This window comes from Apodemus sylvaticus, chromosome 19 (genome assembly GCF_947179515.1).
Source record: "Apodemus sylvaticus chromosome 19, mApoSyl1.1, whole genome shotgun sequence".
Classification (NCBI taxonomy): Eukaryota; Metazoa; Chordata; class Mammalia; order Rodentia; family Muridae; genus Apodemus; species Apodemus sylvaticus.
The window spans coordinates 61,901,479-61,917,656 of NC_067490.1; the positions used below are offsets into that span (position 1 = coordinate 61,901,479).

Genomic DNA, 16,178 nt, shown 5'->3' on the forward strand with positions numbered 1-16,178 from the left:
GAGGTGGGGTAAAAACATTTGAATATGACAGAGAAATCAGAGGGCTGTGGAGCAGTTTCTTTCCTAGGTATCAGCAGTGTGAAGAACAATGTAGAGAAATGAGTCCTAGTTGACAAGAAGACTGAGTTGTATGCTTACTTGAAAAGATGAACCACATCTATTGGTACATGGTATGCAGTTATTGATCTAGAAATTATTTTTATTTGTTTGCTTATTGTTTGTCATTAACTCTCCATGAACATCACCAGAAAAAATTTGCTTTATTTGGCATTGCCTGTAATATTCCTTACCAGTTTTTATACAAGGATAAATTATCTTTCCAGTCCTGTGTCATAACTTATTTAGAAGGAATCTTGATCATCTGTATCTTACATGAAATGTCATATTAGTGCTCTAAATTGCATAGTATATTTAATGGACCAAGTGGGCAGGGGTTTCACCCATTTTAGACTTGTTGATAACACATATGGGCAACAGAGACCTGGAAATAGCATTTCTGTTATGTTTCTGACTTGCTACCAGGGTTATTTGATACCTCTGATCATCCTAAGGGAGGTGCAGTTTCCTTGAGCCCAGCATTTAGCCACAATACAAGACTTTTGTTTCCTAAAATCCCTCGTTGATGTTAATAGCCTGGTCAACCTTCCACTCTTGGGTCAGATTGATACCTCCACTGTATCTCTAGTAATGGGCTATGCGAGCTACACACCTCGATTTCAGGAAGAAGGGAAGTGCTGTGAGAAAGTCTCAGGCTAGTTTTGAAGTCAGATCCTGGTTAGTACTGGATTACTGCTCATAGAGTGAAGGAGCAGGCAGCTGTCTAGCCTAAGCTGTAATGATGGCTTCTCCTCCAGGACTGGATGTGATTAGATTACGCTTGGAGGACAGGCAAAAATTCGAATGGAGTGTAAACTCCTACTGAGCTCTGGAAAAGGTCTGGCCCTGGACTGGAAGGACACATTAACCCTGAGGAGGGGTAAGACTCCCTGGCCAATCAAAGCCTCCAGGTGGACCCGCCTTTCAAACAAAGAGGCAGGACCTTCCAGGTGCATTTCTGCAAGTTCACTGTTACTGTGAAGACTTGAATGGTAATCTCTGTCTTCTTGGGTGCTGTGCGGTGACCTCAGGGAAGCTCTGAAGTTGAGAAATGGTGACCACCAGCTATCTACCCACAATGAGGATGGCAGGTAGCTGAGCTCTGTGACCTGGGTTGTTGGATCCTCTCTGGGGCTAGATGGGAAGCATCGGTCAGATGTGATCACCTGTGAGGTTTCTAGTGGTGCTTATTACTTGTTCAATCAGGCATGACCTCTGACAAACTTTATGTACTGACTGAATCTTCGCAAATTATTTGGGCCATTAGCCTCCTTGTAGAAAAATCATGGGTGGTTTCTTTCATTTTGCAGCACATGTCCAAACCCCTTTGTCTTTTACACTCTACATTGAGAAGAAAGGTATAAATCTAATAATTCTGCTTTCATGTTACTGTGGGTTTTTTTTTTTTTTGTCTTGTTTTTTTCTGTTGCAGATTTTCCTATCTTTACATGCTCACTGTGACTTTTATGTGGCAAAGGGACTTTGTTGGTTCAAACTATTTGGTATTTGGGATGATTCAAGTACCTTAATAAGCATCTTGTTCGTTAGTTTGGGAGAATTTTCATTTATGAAGCTAATGAACATATTTTCAAGCTGATATTTTTCTACTTCTATTCCCGTCATTTGTAATTTTTGACTGCTCATATGTTACAGAATTCATAGATGTGTAGTGCCAGGAAACATTTAGTATCCAAATTTTTTTTTCACATATGTATCTGTTTTTTCTATTCATCTTTAATATCTGATATTCTTTTTTCCTTAGCTGTTTTGTGAGTCAACCTTGCCCCTGTAGTGGTCAGTGTACAGGTAATCTCAATGGCCTGCTCTCAGGGACTTAGCAATTGCTAAAGTCATTATCTGTCTCCATCACCTGCTGCTGTTGTCAGGTGTCCTTTATATAAATGGCCCACCAACTACAGCAACTCTCTATGTTTGTTTCCTGTCTCCATTTTCTGCACATTCCCCCTCTCTTCTCTTTCTGTACCCTCATGGCTTTCTCTCTCTCTCTCTCCTTGGCTGTGTGTCTGTCTGAAGGTCCTCTTGTGTACCTCTATACCTTCACCAGGTTCTCATTCCTCTCCCTTCCCCTAAACAACCTCTTTTGCACAATATTTTCATTTATTTTAATTTCTCAGTACCTGCTGCGATAGAGATAGGTTGGATTTCTTGATGACATATTTTCCTGGCTGTTAATTATTATAGTACTATGTTGGGATTTAGGCCTCTGGGTTTGAGGTAATTAATGGTCTATGTACTGTTTTCTGGTTTGTCTTGTTTGGGTGGGAGTTTTGTTCCTCGGTTACTGTTTGACATATGGATTTGTAGAATGTTGGGTGAGTGTTGCCTGTTTTACAGACCTGTGTGGTGGGCATGTTCAAGTGGGAATTATTGCTGTTGGCAAAACCTCAGATAAGCATTAGGTAGGAAAAGATGAGCTTAGCAGTTCACAAGAAGACATAGTGAGGAGAGAACTGCTCTGATACAGTGCTGTGGGCAACTGTGAACATTGCATCTGAGATAACAAATTTCTTGTAAATCTATGGAAAGCCTACATTGTCTCCTGGAAGTAAAGTATGCGATTGAACAATGAGTATCACCCAAGTGGAGGTTGTGACACAGGGATGAGTCATGGAAGGAAGGGGAAAGAAGATTGTTTCTGTTTATATTAAAATAGGCTCCTTGGAGGTCTTTGTGTTCCCTGGAATTAGGCATAACATCTTGGTACCTTGACTGGAGTCCCAAGGCTCCAGTACCCCCAATTTAAAGATTTAAAGGTCTGCCCTTAAGGGGGTATGCCATTGTTGATCTTTGTGTCAGTGCTATCTCTGTCAGATGTTTTCCTTGTTTTTGTATTTTTCTTGAGTATTTGTGGACGTTAGGTGAATAAAGTGAACAAAAAACTGTGATAAAGTGGATGCAATGGAGAGTGTTATACACAGGTACTTAGAAGATATTCCTGAGCATGGTATAGAGGTTGGTGTGTCCTTGGTCATAATTCCCCCCTTGTGGCTGTCTAGTATGTATGTGGCACTTTAGTATTCTGTGACAGAGACGAAATTAATCTGCTTCCATCTCAATCAGTTTAGTTACTCACCCCCACCTTGGGTTTCATCCATATTATCAAAAGGTCCTATACCCATTAACATACCCAGGACAGAAAGCTCTCCGAGTCAGCATCCAGGGCAAAAATGGGCTCTCCTTACCTATGTTACAGTGTGGAAATGACAAGACACCATTTTGCCCCCTCCAGAACCGTCCTCTGCACAGTCCATATGTAACCCTGTACTTTTAGAATTGTTATTACACAGGTTGTTCTTCATCCATTCCAACAAAGTTATCATATCTTCCTTGAACCATCTCTCATATTCCTAGGTTTGCCAGGGCAGTCTGCTTCTATGTTCACCTTCCAGCTGTTTACGGCATCTTCTTGGTCACACTGTATTGGGAAGCCAGGTTTAAAAACACCTCACCAAAGGGCAGCACAGCCTCTGAAGTCCTGATCCCAGTGTATCCTTTTCTGCTCTGGGCCAGGGGCCCTCCCCATTGTCTTCTTGTTCAGCCACAACTCTGCCTCTCTCATGTGGTAGCAGGGCCCCTGTAATTGATATGGGTAGATCATTAGTTCTGGATTTTTAAAAATCCCTCATTTATTATTGTCTACATGTCATATTCAGTTGTCAACATTTCAGAGCTAAAGTCATCCAAGGACCTTCAACTGAGGGTGTGCACTCATCGGAATGCTGGTTTTTATGTCTGTGAGATATTAATGATTGATGTGGGAAGTCTCTTCACTGAGGGGGAATATTCCTAAGCAAGATGACCTGTGCAAGATGAGAGAGGTAGATGAGCATGAGACAGTGACCAAGCAAGAAAGCAGTCCAAGAGACAATATTTGCAAATGCTTTTGCCTTCAGTTTCTAGCTTCAATTTCTATTTTGAGCACCCAACATGATGGAGTGTCATCTGACAGAACCATGTACAAGTGTTTACCTGTGTTATTTTGTTCAGAGGATTCCATCACAGCAGCAGAGTAGCAAATTAGAACAAAAATGGTTTAAAAAGATGGTTTTGTTGCTTGAGAAAATCTATATTCTCTGTTGAAGGAATGTGGAAATTATCAGAAATTGAGATGGCAAAAGTCATAGAAAATTATGTATAGATCTTAATGAGTTGTTCTCAGAAAATGTGGAATATTGTATTGTTGAGTGTAATGCTGCCAGAGGAAGTTGAGATAATAGTATTTCAGTAGAAAATAGACTCTAGACTCTGTGAAAACTTTAGCAAGAGGTCATTTGAGTGATATTTTGACCAAAAATTATTCATGCCTGGATTGTGTCCTGAAATAATGAGTAGAGTAAAATTTAAAAAGAATAGGATGATTTCTGTACTTTTATTCTATTTATATGTATTTGAGCACTTATCCCATTTTATTTATTTATTTATTTATTTATTCATTCATTCATTCATTCATTTTATATTACACTTGCTACTACGTGTCCATTCAACTTACCCAATCCTTCATCCCTAACTCCTTTGATATCTTCAAGGAGGACGGGGACCACTTGTGTATCCACCAATCATGACATTTCACGTCTCTGCATGGTTAGGCACATCCTCTTCTCTGGTCAGTCACGACAGCCAAGTCAGGGGAACAGTTTAGATACATAGACAACAGTATAAGGAACATCTCCCTCTCCAGTTGTTGGGGGACCCATGTGAAGACTGAGTAGCATATGACATGAATTACATATCTGGTGGGGGCCTCTGTCCATCCTGTGTATTCTCTTTGGTTGGGGGCTAAGTCTTCTAATGTCCAAGTTAGATGATTCTGAGGGTCTTTGTATGGACTTCCTGTTCCTTTGGGATCTCTCAATCCTCTCCCAAACTCTTTCAAAAGACACCCTGAGCCCTATCCAATGTCAGGCTGTGGGTCTCTGCCTCTGTTTTAGACTGATTCTGGATTCAGACTCTCAGAGGACATTGATATTAAACTACTGCCTGCAAGTATCACAAAATATACTCAGTAATGTCAGCAATTGGTGCTTGCCCATGGGGTGGTTCTCAAGTTGGTCAGAGTGTCATTAGGCCATTCCATCAGTCTCTGCCTCATCTTTCTGCCTGCATTAAAAAAGGACAAATTTTGGGTAGGAAAATTTTTGTGTTGATTGGTGTCATTAACTCCCCATTGGGAGTCCTGCCTGTTTGCAAGATGTGGCCTCTTCAGGGTCCATATCTAATTGCCAAGCATTTCAGCTAAGATTTACCCCATAGACTCCTTGTTATCTAGTGCACATTCTTAAGATACCCTTCCACCCTAACCTGCTGCAGATTTCAATTCAATGTCCCTGTCGTCTGATCTTCTCTTGTCCCTCACCACACTTGCTCCTGTTTGCTCCCCCTTCCCCTTTATTATCTGCTCCCTTATCCAGTTCTCACTCTTCCATCTGCCTGATATGACTGTTTTATTCCCCCTTCTGAGTGAGATTCAAACCATGCTTGTATGGGTCTTCCTTCTTTTGGTTTTTTTTTTTTTTTTTTGTTGTTGTTGTTGTTGTTGTTGTTGTTGTTGTTTTGAGACAGGGTATCTATGTGTAGCCCTGGCTGTTCTGGAACTCACTCTGTAGACCAGGATGGCTTCAAACTCAAGCGACCCACTTGCCAATAACTGTGAAGTACAGGGATTAAAGCCAAGCATCACCACGGCCCGGGTGGGTCTTCCATCTTGTTTCACTGCTTTTGTTTTATGGAGAGTAGCATGAATATTCTTGATATTACAGTTATTATTCAGTTGTAAGTGAGTAAATACATGCTTGTCATTTTGTGTCTGAGCTATCTCAATTCAGATGATAGTTTTTAGTTGTATTCATTTTCCAGGAACATTCATGTTGCCCTTGTTTTTAATAGGTAAATAGTATTCAAATTTGAAAATAAAACACATTTTCTGTAGCCATATTTCAATTGAGGGACATCTAGACATTTTCAAGTTTCTAGTTTTTATAAAGAAAACAGAAATGAACTTAGTGGAGCAAATGGTCAGGTGGGTATATTCCTGAGGAGGTACCCTATATGAAATACTTCCTCCAGATAAATCATGAATTATTTGAAGGACTGGGTAAATTATTTCCTAGGACCAGGAAGGAACTATAAATAAAACCTGCTGCAATTCTGGTCCAAGTGAGACAGGGTACATCAACATAGATGTCAAACTTGACAGGATCACCCATATTGTCCTGGTTCTGGAAACTGACAGATGAAAAATTCAAGGTCATGTATTCTTCCTTTATAGTTTCATTTTTGCACTATTCATGCTACCTTTAGGCAGAGTCAGGCCTCAGTTAATGCTCTGAGAGTTCATTGCCTAGAAGGTGTGCGGTGGATGCTTAAGTTGATGCTTAAGTGTTGAGATAACTAAAGCATTTATAAGTCTGCTAAGAAGAGAGGCAAAGAGGGAGAGGAAATACCCAAACTGAGAGATGTATAAAGAGTTACAGGAAGAGGGCCACCTAAGCCATTATAAACTGAAGTCTAATGTGTTTTAGACAAAGCTACAGGATTTAGTGTTTGCCCTGCTCTGTTTCTTGCCTTGGTCCAATCTTCTCTCCATTTGTGCATATTCCTATTTATTGGGATGTGAAGGAGTATTCTGTGCCATTGCTTTTTGGAAAGATACACCATGCTTTCAGATTTTACAGTATGTGGATTTCAAGATATTGCCTTCAGTGTCAGAGGAGACTTTCGAATTTTGAAAAGTGTTGGAACTCCTAATGTCTATTAAGATCACAGTAGATCAAGTGCGATTTCACCACAGGATGAGCGTGATTCTATCATGACCAGGGCCACAATGCAGTTGAATGAAATATAAAGCATCTAGATAGGATGATGTCTTTGAATACTTGTCTGTCCTGTCTGGCTTTCTTTGTAGATTTTTTGGAAGGTCTTGTATAAGGAGCCTTTCCAGATACCTATCAGGGGAGATGACAGTGCATATAGACTGAAAATATTCATTTCTTCTTTAGAGTCTTTGTATCTTCAATAGTTTATATATTAGTCATTTCCCTGATTACTGTCCCCATACTTGTTCCCTTGCCCTCACAAACTCCTTCCTCCCAATCACCTCTATTTTTCCTTTTAGAGGGTGTGGACCCCATGGGTATCCCCACAGCGTTCAATTTCTTTCAAAGATGACATAGTGATTAGATTACAACTTCTCTGTCAAGAAAAAAAGTGGAGGAAGCACCAGAATTAAATAAATATATTGTCAAAAAGCATACATTTACATTACAGTGATATCTGTATCATGCTTTGTGTTTTACATGTGTGGGGGATATTTTGGGATGAAGTGACTTATGATGATGTACATGTGAACTTCACTTCCGAAGAGTAGAATCTACTTGATCCTTCCCAGAAGAATCTCTACAAAGATGTGATGCTGGAGACCTACTGGAACCTCACTGTTATGGGTAAGACTGTGAATTTTCTTTTGATTTTCAAAATAAGGGACAGAGATGTCTTGGTTATTGATGGTCTACTTTATTTTAGTTGAGAATCGGAAAGATTGAACTGAATAAATCACGTTCAGTGCTGTGAAAATTCACAGTACCTTGAATTTTATCTAATTTTCAAAATTATATCATTCCTTTTCTGGTACTGTGTTTTAGGTTCTTATTTGGAAAACCAACATATTGAAGAACAAAGTCAAACTTCTAGAAATCAAGAAAGGTAATTTTCATTTGCAAACTGATACAAATATGCCCCTGTCAAAATGTTAATATTTTCTGGAAGTTCTAAAATAAAGCAAGAGTGTCAAATTTCAGTCCTTGAAGTATGGCCATGATTATAATATTCTCTGACAACCATGCACCTCATTGTAGTTTATCTGTTTCATGTATGCAGGTTATTCCCTTAAGGAAGAACACAAGGAGACAATGCCTTTAGAAATAACTTTCCTTGATTTGTAGCTCCATTAGAACTATACAGTGAAACTTCCCATATGTACTGTCTTATAATATTTAGATGTTGCAAATTAAATAGTGAATAATGTATATCCAAAACCTTTGAATAAGCTAATAGTCCATTGTAAAGTTGGTGGTACTCATATCCATGTGGTGACATTGCGAAGTTTAATGAGAGGCCAGTTTGTGAGATTCTAGAATTAAGTCATGGAAAAACTTTAATCCAAATATCAAATGTCTATGTGGAACAAAATATCAAAAAGTATCAATGCAACATTTGTTAAAACCTCTCATTTGCTCTTCTGTTAATAGGAAACTCACATGTCAAAATGATTTATAGTCACAAGAGCATAGGGATATTGACATAAGCAATTTAATTTTTCTATCCCAAAAAATGAGAGATTATATAGTATTTTGGATTTAGTACACTTTCTGAACATGATAGAAGTTTGCAACTAATTGGTTTTCTAATTTTATTGCAAGCATCCCCAAACTCACACTCGAAAATTTGTATGGGTAATAGAATTTGAAAAATCATCAGTTTCTTCTGGTTCACATCAGATGTGATTTATTTATACTACAGGAAAAATTATGAATGTAAACTGTGTTATAAAACTCTGAGTTTTTACTTATTTTTTCAATTAGGAAGTACATTGTAGAGCAATCCCATATAAAAATAGCTGTTATAAATATGAGCCATGTAATAACCATCAGAGGTATCAGCAGTAATGCAGGAAAACACCATGAACATATGATGTGATAAACCTTAATATCTGATGCAGTACCATTGGACAAAATTGTAAACTTAATTCATACTGATAAAATAATTGAAGAGTGTAATGAATGTGTGAAAGATGTCATATGTGCCAATTATTGTTGCAGGCATGTAAGAAGTCATAATGGAGAGAAACCCTACAAATGGAATGAATGTGCTAAAGCCTTTGCAAGACATAGTTATCTACAAACACATGAAATAATTCATACTGGAGAGAAATCTTATGAATATAATCAATGTGATAAAACCTTTGCAACACCCAGCAATCTCCAACATCATAAAAGAACACATACTGAAGTGAAACCTTATGAATGCAATCTATGTGGTAAAGCCTTTCCAAATCCCAGTCATCTCCAAAGACATAAAATGATGCATACTCGAGAGAAACCTTATGAGTGCAATCAATGTGGTAAAGCCTTTGCACAGTGCAGTGCTTTGCAATATCATAAAATGACACATACTGGAGAGAAACCTTTTGAATGTAATCAATGTGGTAAAACCTTTGCAAGATCCAGTAATCTCCAAAGACATAAAATGACACATACTGGAGAGAAACCTTATGCATGTAATCAATGTGGTAAAGCCTTTGCACACTGCAGTACTTTCCAATATCATAAAAGAACACATACTGGAGAGAAACCCTATGAATGCAATCAATGTGGCAAAGCATTTGTGCAGTGCAGTAGTTTGCAATATCATATAATGGCACATACTGGAGAGAAACCTTATGAATGTGATCAATGTGGTAAAGCCTTTGCAAAACCAAGTCAACTCCAAAGACATAAAATGACACATATGGGAGAGAAACCTTATGCATGCAATCAATGTAGTAAAGCTTTTGCACAGAGAAGTGCTTTCCAATATAATAAAATGACACATACTGGAGAGAAACAATATGAATGTAATCAATGTGGCAAAGCCTTTCCAATACCCAGTAATCTCCAAAGACATAAAATGACACATACAGGAGAGAAACCTTATGAATGTAATCAGTGTGGTAAAGCCTTTGCACAGCACAGTACTTTCCAATATCATAAAAGAACACATACTGGAGAGAAACCTTATGAATGTAATCAATGTGGTAAAGCCTTTGCAAGACTCAGTCATCTCCAAAGACATAAAATGACACATACTGGAGAGAAATCTTATCACTGCACTCAATGTGGTAAAGCCTTTGCAAGACTCAGTAATCTCCAAAGACATAAAATGACACATACTGGAAAGAAACGTTATCAATGCACTCAATGTGGTAAAGCCTTTGCACAGCACCATACTTTTCAATATCATAAAAGAACCCAGACTGGAGAGAAACCTTATGAATGTAATCAGTGTGGTAAAGCCTTTGCACAGCACTGTACTTTCCAATATCATAAAATGACACATACTGGAGAGAAACCTTATGAATGCAGTTAATGTGGTAAAGCCTATACACAATGGAGAAGTCTCCTGAGACATAAAAGAACACATACTTGAGAGGAAACTAATGTATATAATTATGAATTAAGTAGGAGTTAAGAGGCCATTGGAATAGGAATATGATAGGCAAGGGTGCTTAGGTTTATTCCTGCTCTGGAGATAGTTCTTATGATGTGTTAGCAAAGAATGTTGCTGCGTATTACCCTTGTCTTAAGAGCCTCCTTGACATAAATGTAAAGAGGTGCACATTAATTGCATTGACAAAGGAAGTCTAAATAATCTGCATATAGAATTTGTCTTAATACTTTTGATCAAGCATAGGAAGCTTCAAAAGGAAAACTACAAAATTTAAGTTTCAAAGAGCAAAGCATCACCAGGAAGTTGAATGAAGTTAAATCCTGGGATCAATGTTATTAGAGGAATGTCTTTGTCTTAGCAAGATTACATCCAGGTAAACTTATGGGTGTGAAGTTATATGAAATAGAACTGCATCAGGTTAAGAATTATAACCTGGTTTTTGTTTTCATGTTGATATACAGAGATATAAGTACATATCAAAGTGCCAATGAAAGGATCTTGGTTGTTCTTCTGGGTTTTCAATTTAAGATCTAAAAGGAAAAGCTTAGATATTGGTATGGTGATGCATGCTTTTTATGCCAGCATTCATGAGACAGAGCCATGCAGATCTCTGAGATCAAGGTAGATCTCTGAGCAAGTACCAGGAAAGCCAAACGTAGGCAGTGAAGTTTTTGAAAAAAAAAAAAAGAGCTAATGGTAATGTAATAGACGGGCCCATGTTCCAGCCCCAGTAAGCAGCAGAGCTCTGCTGTTTTACACATGTGGCTCTGTCTTAAAATATAAGAATATAGGTAACTACTGAGACAATTGATGCTGGCTGGTTATACCTAAGCAATTACAGGTGATGAAGAAATCAGAATCACTGATTTGAAATCTTCTGGGGAGTGTTTTCTGAGTGACAAAGAACCTATGTTCCATAAATTGCTAATATTGGACATAGGTTACGTGTAAGAATCACCTAGGTGGGATTGGTTTTGAATGCATATACTTGTCATGAACTGCAGCTGAAGGTTGGTATCATTGTGTAAACATAACAGAGGTTATCATTTAAGATTTGTTGTAGCAGAAGAACCTAAAATACTGAAGATGCAAGAATTGTGGAATGAGAGCAAGAACAGCAGGAGCAGTAGAATGGATTCAACCGGAGATTAAAGTGATACAGAGGACAGAGACGGAAAAGTGATCCAGTCTCTTTAGCAGAGCAGAGATGTACATGTGTGGATCCTGGACATTGAAAGAAGAAGCTGTGATATTGAAGTTATTTTGGAGACCACAAGATGTTGAGATGATAGAACTGTGTGTTATCTGCTCAAGAAACTCAAAGGGAAAGAATTCTGCTGCATTGAACATAGCAGAAATGAGTTGAAGATATGAAGAACACTTTGACAACAGGTATGTTTACAGCAGATATAGAGATGCAGAATTTCGAGATTGCTCACCTGGCTTTTCTTATTTAGGTCCACTATTTGCCCATTCTGACTTTAGGAATGGTGAAGTATATACTGTGAATTTGGAGGTATATGATGTGCTTTTATGTCTTTGAACACGATTAAAGTTACATAATAGGATTACTTTCAGAGGACTTTTGGATTCTTAACATTTTTGAGACTTTGATGCCTACAGACTCATTTGTTTCAACAATAATATATGGTCCAGGCAGTGGGATGTGATAATTAAAATGTGCCAAGCTAACTGAGTGACATTATGCAGTGGTGTGGCCTTGTTGGAGATAGTGCATCACTGTGGGGGTGGGCTTTGAAATTACACAAGTGCTGAAGAGACCCTCCTATTAGGTCCTTGGAAGACAGTTTCTTCCTGCCTGCTTTGGATAAAGGCGCAGAAATTTCACCTTCTTCTCCAGCATCATATCTACCTTCATGCGTTGTCTAGTTTTAAAATTATTGGAATAAATTTTATTTTTACCTCCCATTTATTTTAATGTTTTTTGTAGACTTGCTGTAAAGTGACCTTTTTTTCTTTAGGCATGTCCCTTGTATCCTCAAACACTCCAAGAATTTTATCATAAAGTGGTGATGAATATTGCTAGGGGATTTTGCATCATTTCATGAGATGATTAATTCTTGGTTTTTCTTTTTTTTAATTGTTTTTTTGGATTTTGTTTTTTCGAGACAGGGTTTCTCTGTGTATCTTTGGCTGTCCTGGAAATCATTCTGTAGACCAGGCTGGCATCAAGAACTCAGAAATCCACCTGCCTCTGCCTCCCAGAGTACTGGAATTACAGGCATGCCCCACCACCACCCAGCAATTCTTTGTTTTTCTTACACTTTAATTCCATTATATTGAAACATGACTGTGTTTCTTGAATGAAGGTATCTTCAGTGATCATAGTGGATGATCTTTTGATGTGTTCTGGGTTTTACTTTATTTGTTTTGTTCATTAAATATTTTCGCATATTTGGATTTAATGATATCTGGTCTGTAATTCTCTTTTATTATTCAGTCTTTACTGACAGGATATATGAGTAATCATGGGTTCAGAAAATAAATTGGCTAATAATTCTTTTGCTTCTCTGTTGTTGAAATGCTGAGGAGTTTTCTGGTTAAATCTTCTTTGAAAGTCTGGTAGGATTCTATGCTAAAACTTACTGCTTTGAGCTCTTATTGGTGGCATATTTGTAATGAATTTAGTTTTCCTTCATGTTTATGTCTGTTTTAGTTGGTTTTCTTAGTTTCATTTAATTTTGGTATGTGGAATCTATTGAGGAAGTTATCCATTTCTATCAGAATTTCCAATTTGGTGGAGTGCACCCTTTTTAAAACTATGTCTATACCACTCTGGATTACTTCATTGCCTGTAATTTTGTCCCCATTGCATTGTAGATTTCATTAATTTGGATATTCTTTATCTTTTATTAAGGGTTCATGAATCTTGCCTAATAAAAGGCTCAAAAGACCAACTCCATGTTTCATTAATTCTTCTTCTTTCTATTTTATTGGTTTCAGCTCCCAAATGATAATTTCTTGATTTATCTTACTCATTTTCATTGTTTCCTCACTTCTTCCAGTTGTAGTGTGCTATGAATTACCAGCATAAAAGCTCTCCATTTTTCATGTACTCATTTTGTTCTGTGAACTTCCTTCTTAGCTCCACTTTTATTTTTTTTGTGTGTACATGAAATTGTGCACGTTGCATAATCATTTCCATTGAACTCTATAAAGTCTCTAATTTATTCCTTTATTTCTTTGTTGAACCATTTTCTCTCACACAATTAGTCAGTAGTCATTTTGCTGTCGGCCCTCATCTCTTACAACACTGAAACATCAACATATTTTTGGCCAGATCACATCTTTTGTCCAATCAGAGAGGGTGGGATCTCCTGGGTTTGCTGCAATCAAGGACATGAGGAGCCCAATCTCTAGGGGCCACCCACTGGGCTGTCTTGTTGCTCTCTGGGATGGAGTTTAGTCCTTTCCCAATAGAAGGCTCCTCTCCTTATGAATGCCCCATGGATATGAAAGTTAGCGATGGCATACCAGCCATCTGTGTCTTTTTCAGCTATAATGACTTTTTCAGAGCTGCCAGTTCAACTTTTGGGCTGACATTCCTACTAGGTCTGGTTCTGCCCATGCGATCTTGGTATTTGATACCAACACTGCCCCAGTACAAAAGGAATTATCATGAGAATATGTATAAATGTGCTGTGTAGAAGCCATAGTTGCTATCTAAAACTGCAGTTAATGAAAGGTAATTTCTGGGAAAAGCTGGTGATAAGAAATGTGACTGTGTTCTTTTGTATCACTCATTACTGTGAGGATACTTCTTGATGTTGTTTTGTTTGTTTCATTTTTGGTTGTTGTGTTTTACTGGGTGTTCCAACATATAATAAGAACACATGAACCAGTATGTTCACAGCAACATTACTTATAAAAGGCAGACGCTAGAAAGAACCTAGATGTCCCTCAACAGAGTAATGAATACAGAAAATGTGGTATATATACACAACGGAATACTACACAGCTATTAAAAACATTGACTTCATGAAATTCACAGGCAAATGGATGAATCTGTAAAATATCATCCTGAGTGAGGTAACTCAATCAGAAAAGAACACACATGGTATACATTAACTGAGAAATGGATATTAACCAATAATGATTTGAATACCCAAGATACAATTCACAGACCACATGAAACACAATAAGTGTGTATGCTTCAGTCCTATTCGGATGAGGGAATAAAATGATCATGGGAGGTAGAAGAAGGGAGAGATCAAGGAAGGAGAGAAGAGGAGAAGGTAAAAGGGAGGCAGACTCAGATGGAGGATGAGATGGGGAGGAGTCAGAAGGTCAGAATTTTGAACAGACTTCTGTTTAAATTATTCTGTGTAGCAATGAGGGATGGGAAAACTTGGGATAGCCAACAGAAAATCCCAGATTCCTGGTAAACAAGAGGTTCTCACAAACAATGGGGATTACATTAGCCAAAATGTGCAATGAGAAAAGAGAACCTGTAGATACCATATGCAATGGATAGGCATGGGCCCTGTTGAGGCCTGATGCCACACACCCATCTAAAAATTTAAAACCAGAATTGATCCACTCAAAAGGAAATGCAGAGACACAAAGGATAGAGCAGAGACTAACATAGACGCTAAACAAGTCAAATACAATGTGCATGCCTGTGTGCTACTCACTGTGCGAATAACCAGAAAATTGTTACGTTTACTTTTCCCATATACATTTAGCTTTAAATATGTTAGGTGGTAAATGTGTGTTTATAGGAATACAAAAAGAACATTTCTTGCAATAAATAGCACCTACAAAGCAAAGGAAAGAAGGAAAGGAAGAACATGTCTACTCAATCTTAAAAAAAATCAAACAAAATAATATATTCAGATCTACAGCAGCATCAACTGATTATCAACAAGTTAAAATAATACTGCTATTGATGAGCTGCAGTCCTTGTTGTTCCCCCAAAACTTACATAACATAATATGTTCTTTGAAAAAACAAATTACTTATTTATTCTTTCTGAAATTTCCAAAACATTTGTGTTATTACAAACTTAAAGAACTCAACTGCTGAATTTGAACACAAATTATTTAGTTATTTTACATTATTTCTATCCATGAAGGAGTATGTGGTTTCACAATTACACACCCTAGTATCTTCTTTTGTATTAATATTGGAATTTTGCCTTGTGAGATTTTTTTTTCCTGAGTTGAGTCAGGCTTTCTCTGCATATCTGTGGCTGCCCTGCATCTTACCTTAACAAAGTGGCCTATAACACAGATATTTGGTCCTGCTATAATATTTGATAGAAAAAGAAAGAAAATCAGCCCAATGATTAAGAAACATCAGCTATATTTTATATTATTTTCTATTAAAAGTAAATAATAAGCTCAATGAGAGAGTCTGTCCAGCCAAGCACCCAGTGTGTCTGAATATCACACACTTTCCTCTGCCTCTGCAGCTGTCTTGGCATTTTTAGGCAAGTTTTGCGCACAATCTGAATCCTTCATCCCTGGCTCTTTGGGCTCAGGTATAAATCGTGACATGTTGCTAGGTTACCTGTATGCAGTGCTCATAATGTTTTTGTTAGGAAATTAAATGAATCCTCACCCTCATGTGTAGGACAGGGAGGCCAGGCATTAATTTTGGTGAGTCGTGCCTGATTTATTAAATATTTCCTGACAGTGATCAGTGAGATTTTGGATGGAGCTCTGGCCTCCTGAATTTACTGTCATGTGTGTGTGTGTGTGTGTGTGTGTGTGTGCATGCGTGTGTGTGTTCATGTGTGTTTGTGTGTAGGGAGGAAGCTTGAGAATAGGAAGCAGCAGCCTCAGCAGCACAGGCCTTTGGTGAATGTCAAGATATTTTAATTGTGTGTAGAGGGGACT

General features: G+C 37.9%; 1 pseudogene; it reads left to right on the plus strand.

The window, feature by feature from the left end:
* The first annotated feature begins 7,393 nt into the window (after nt 1-7,393).
* LOC127669344 (zinc finger protein 431-like) lies at nt 7,394-10,164 on the plus strand (annotated as a pseudogene).
* The last annotated feature ends 6,014 nt before the right edge of the window (nt 10,165-16,178 follow it).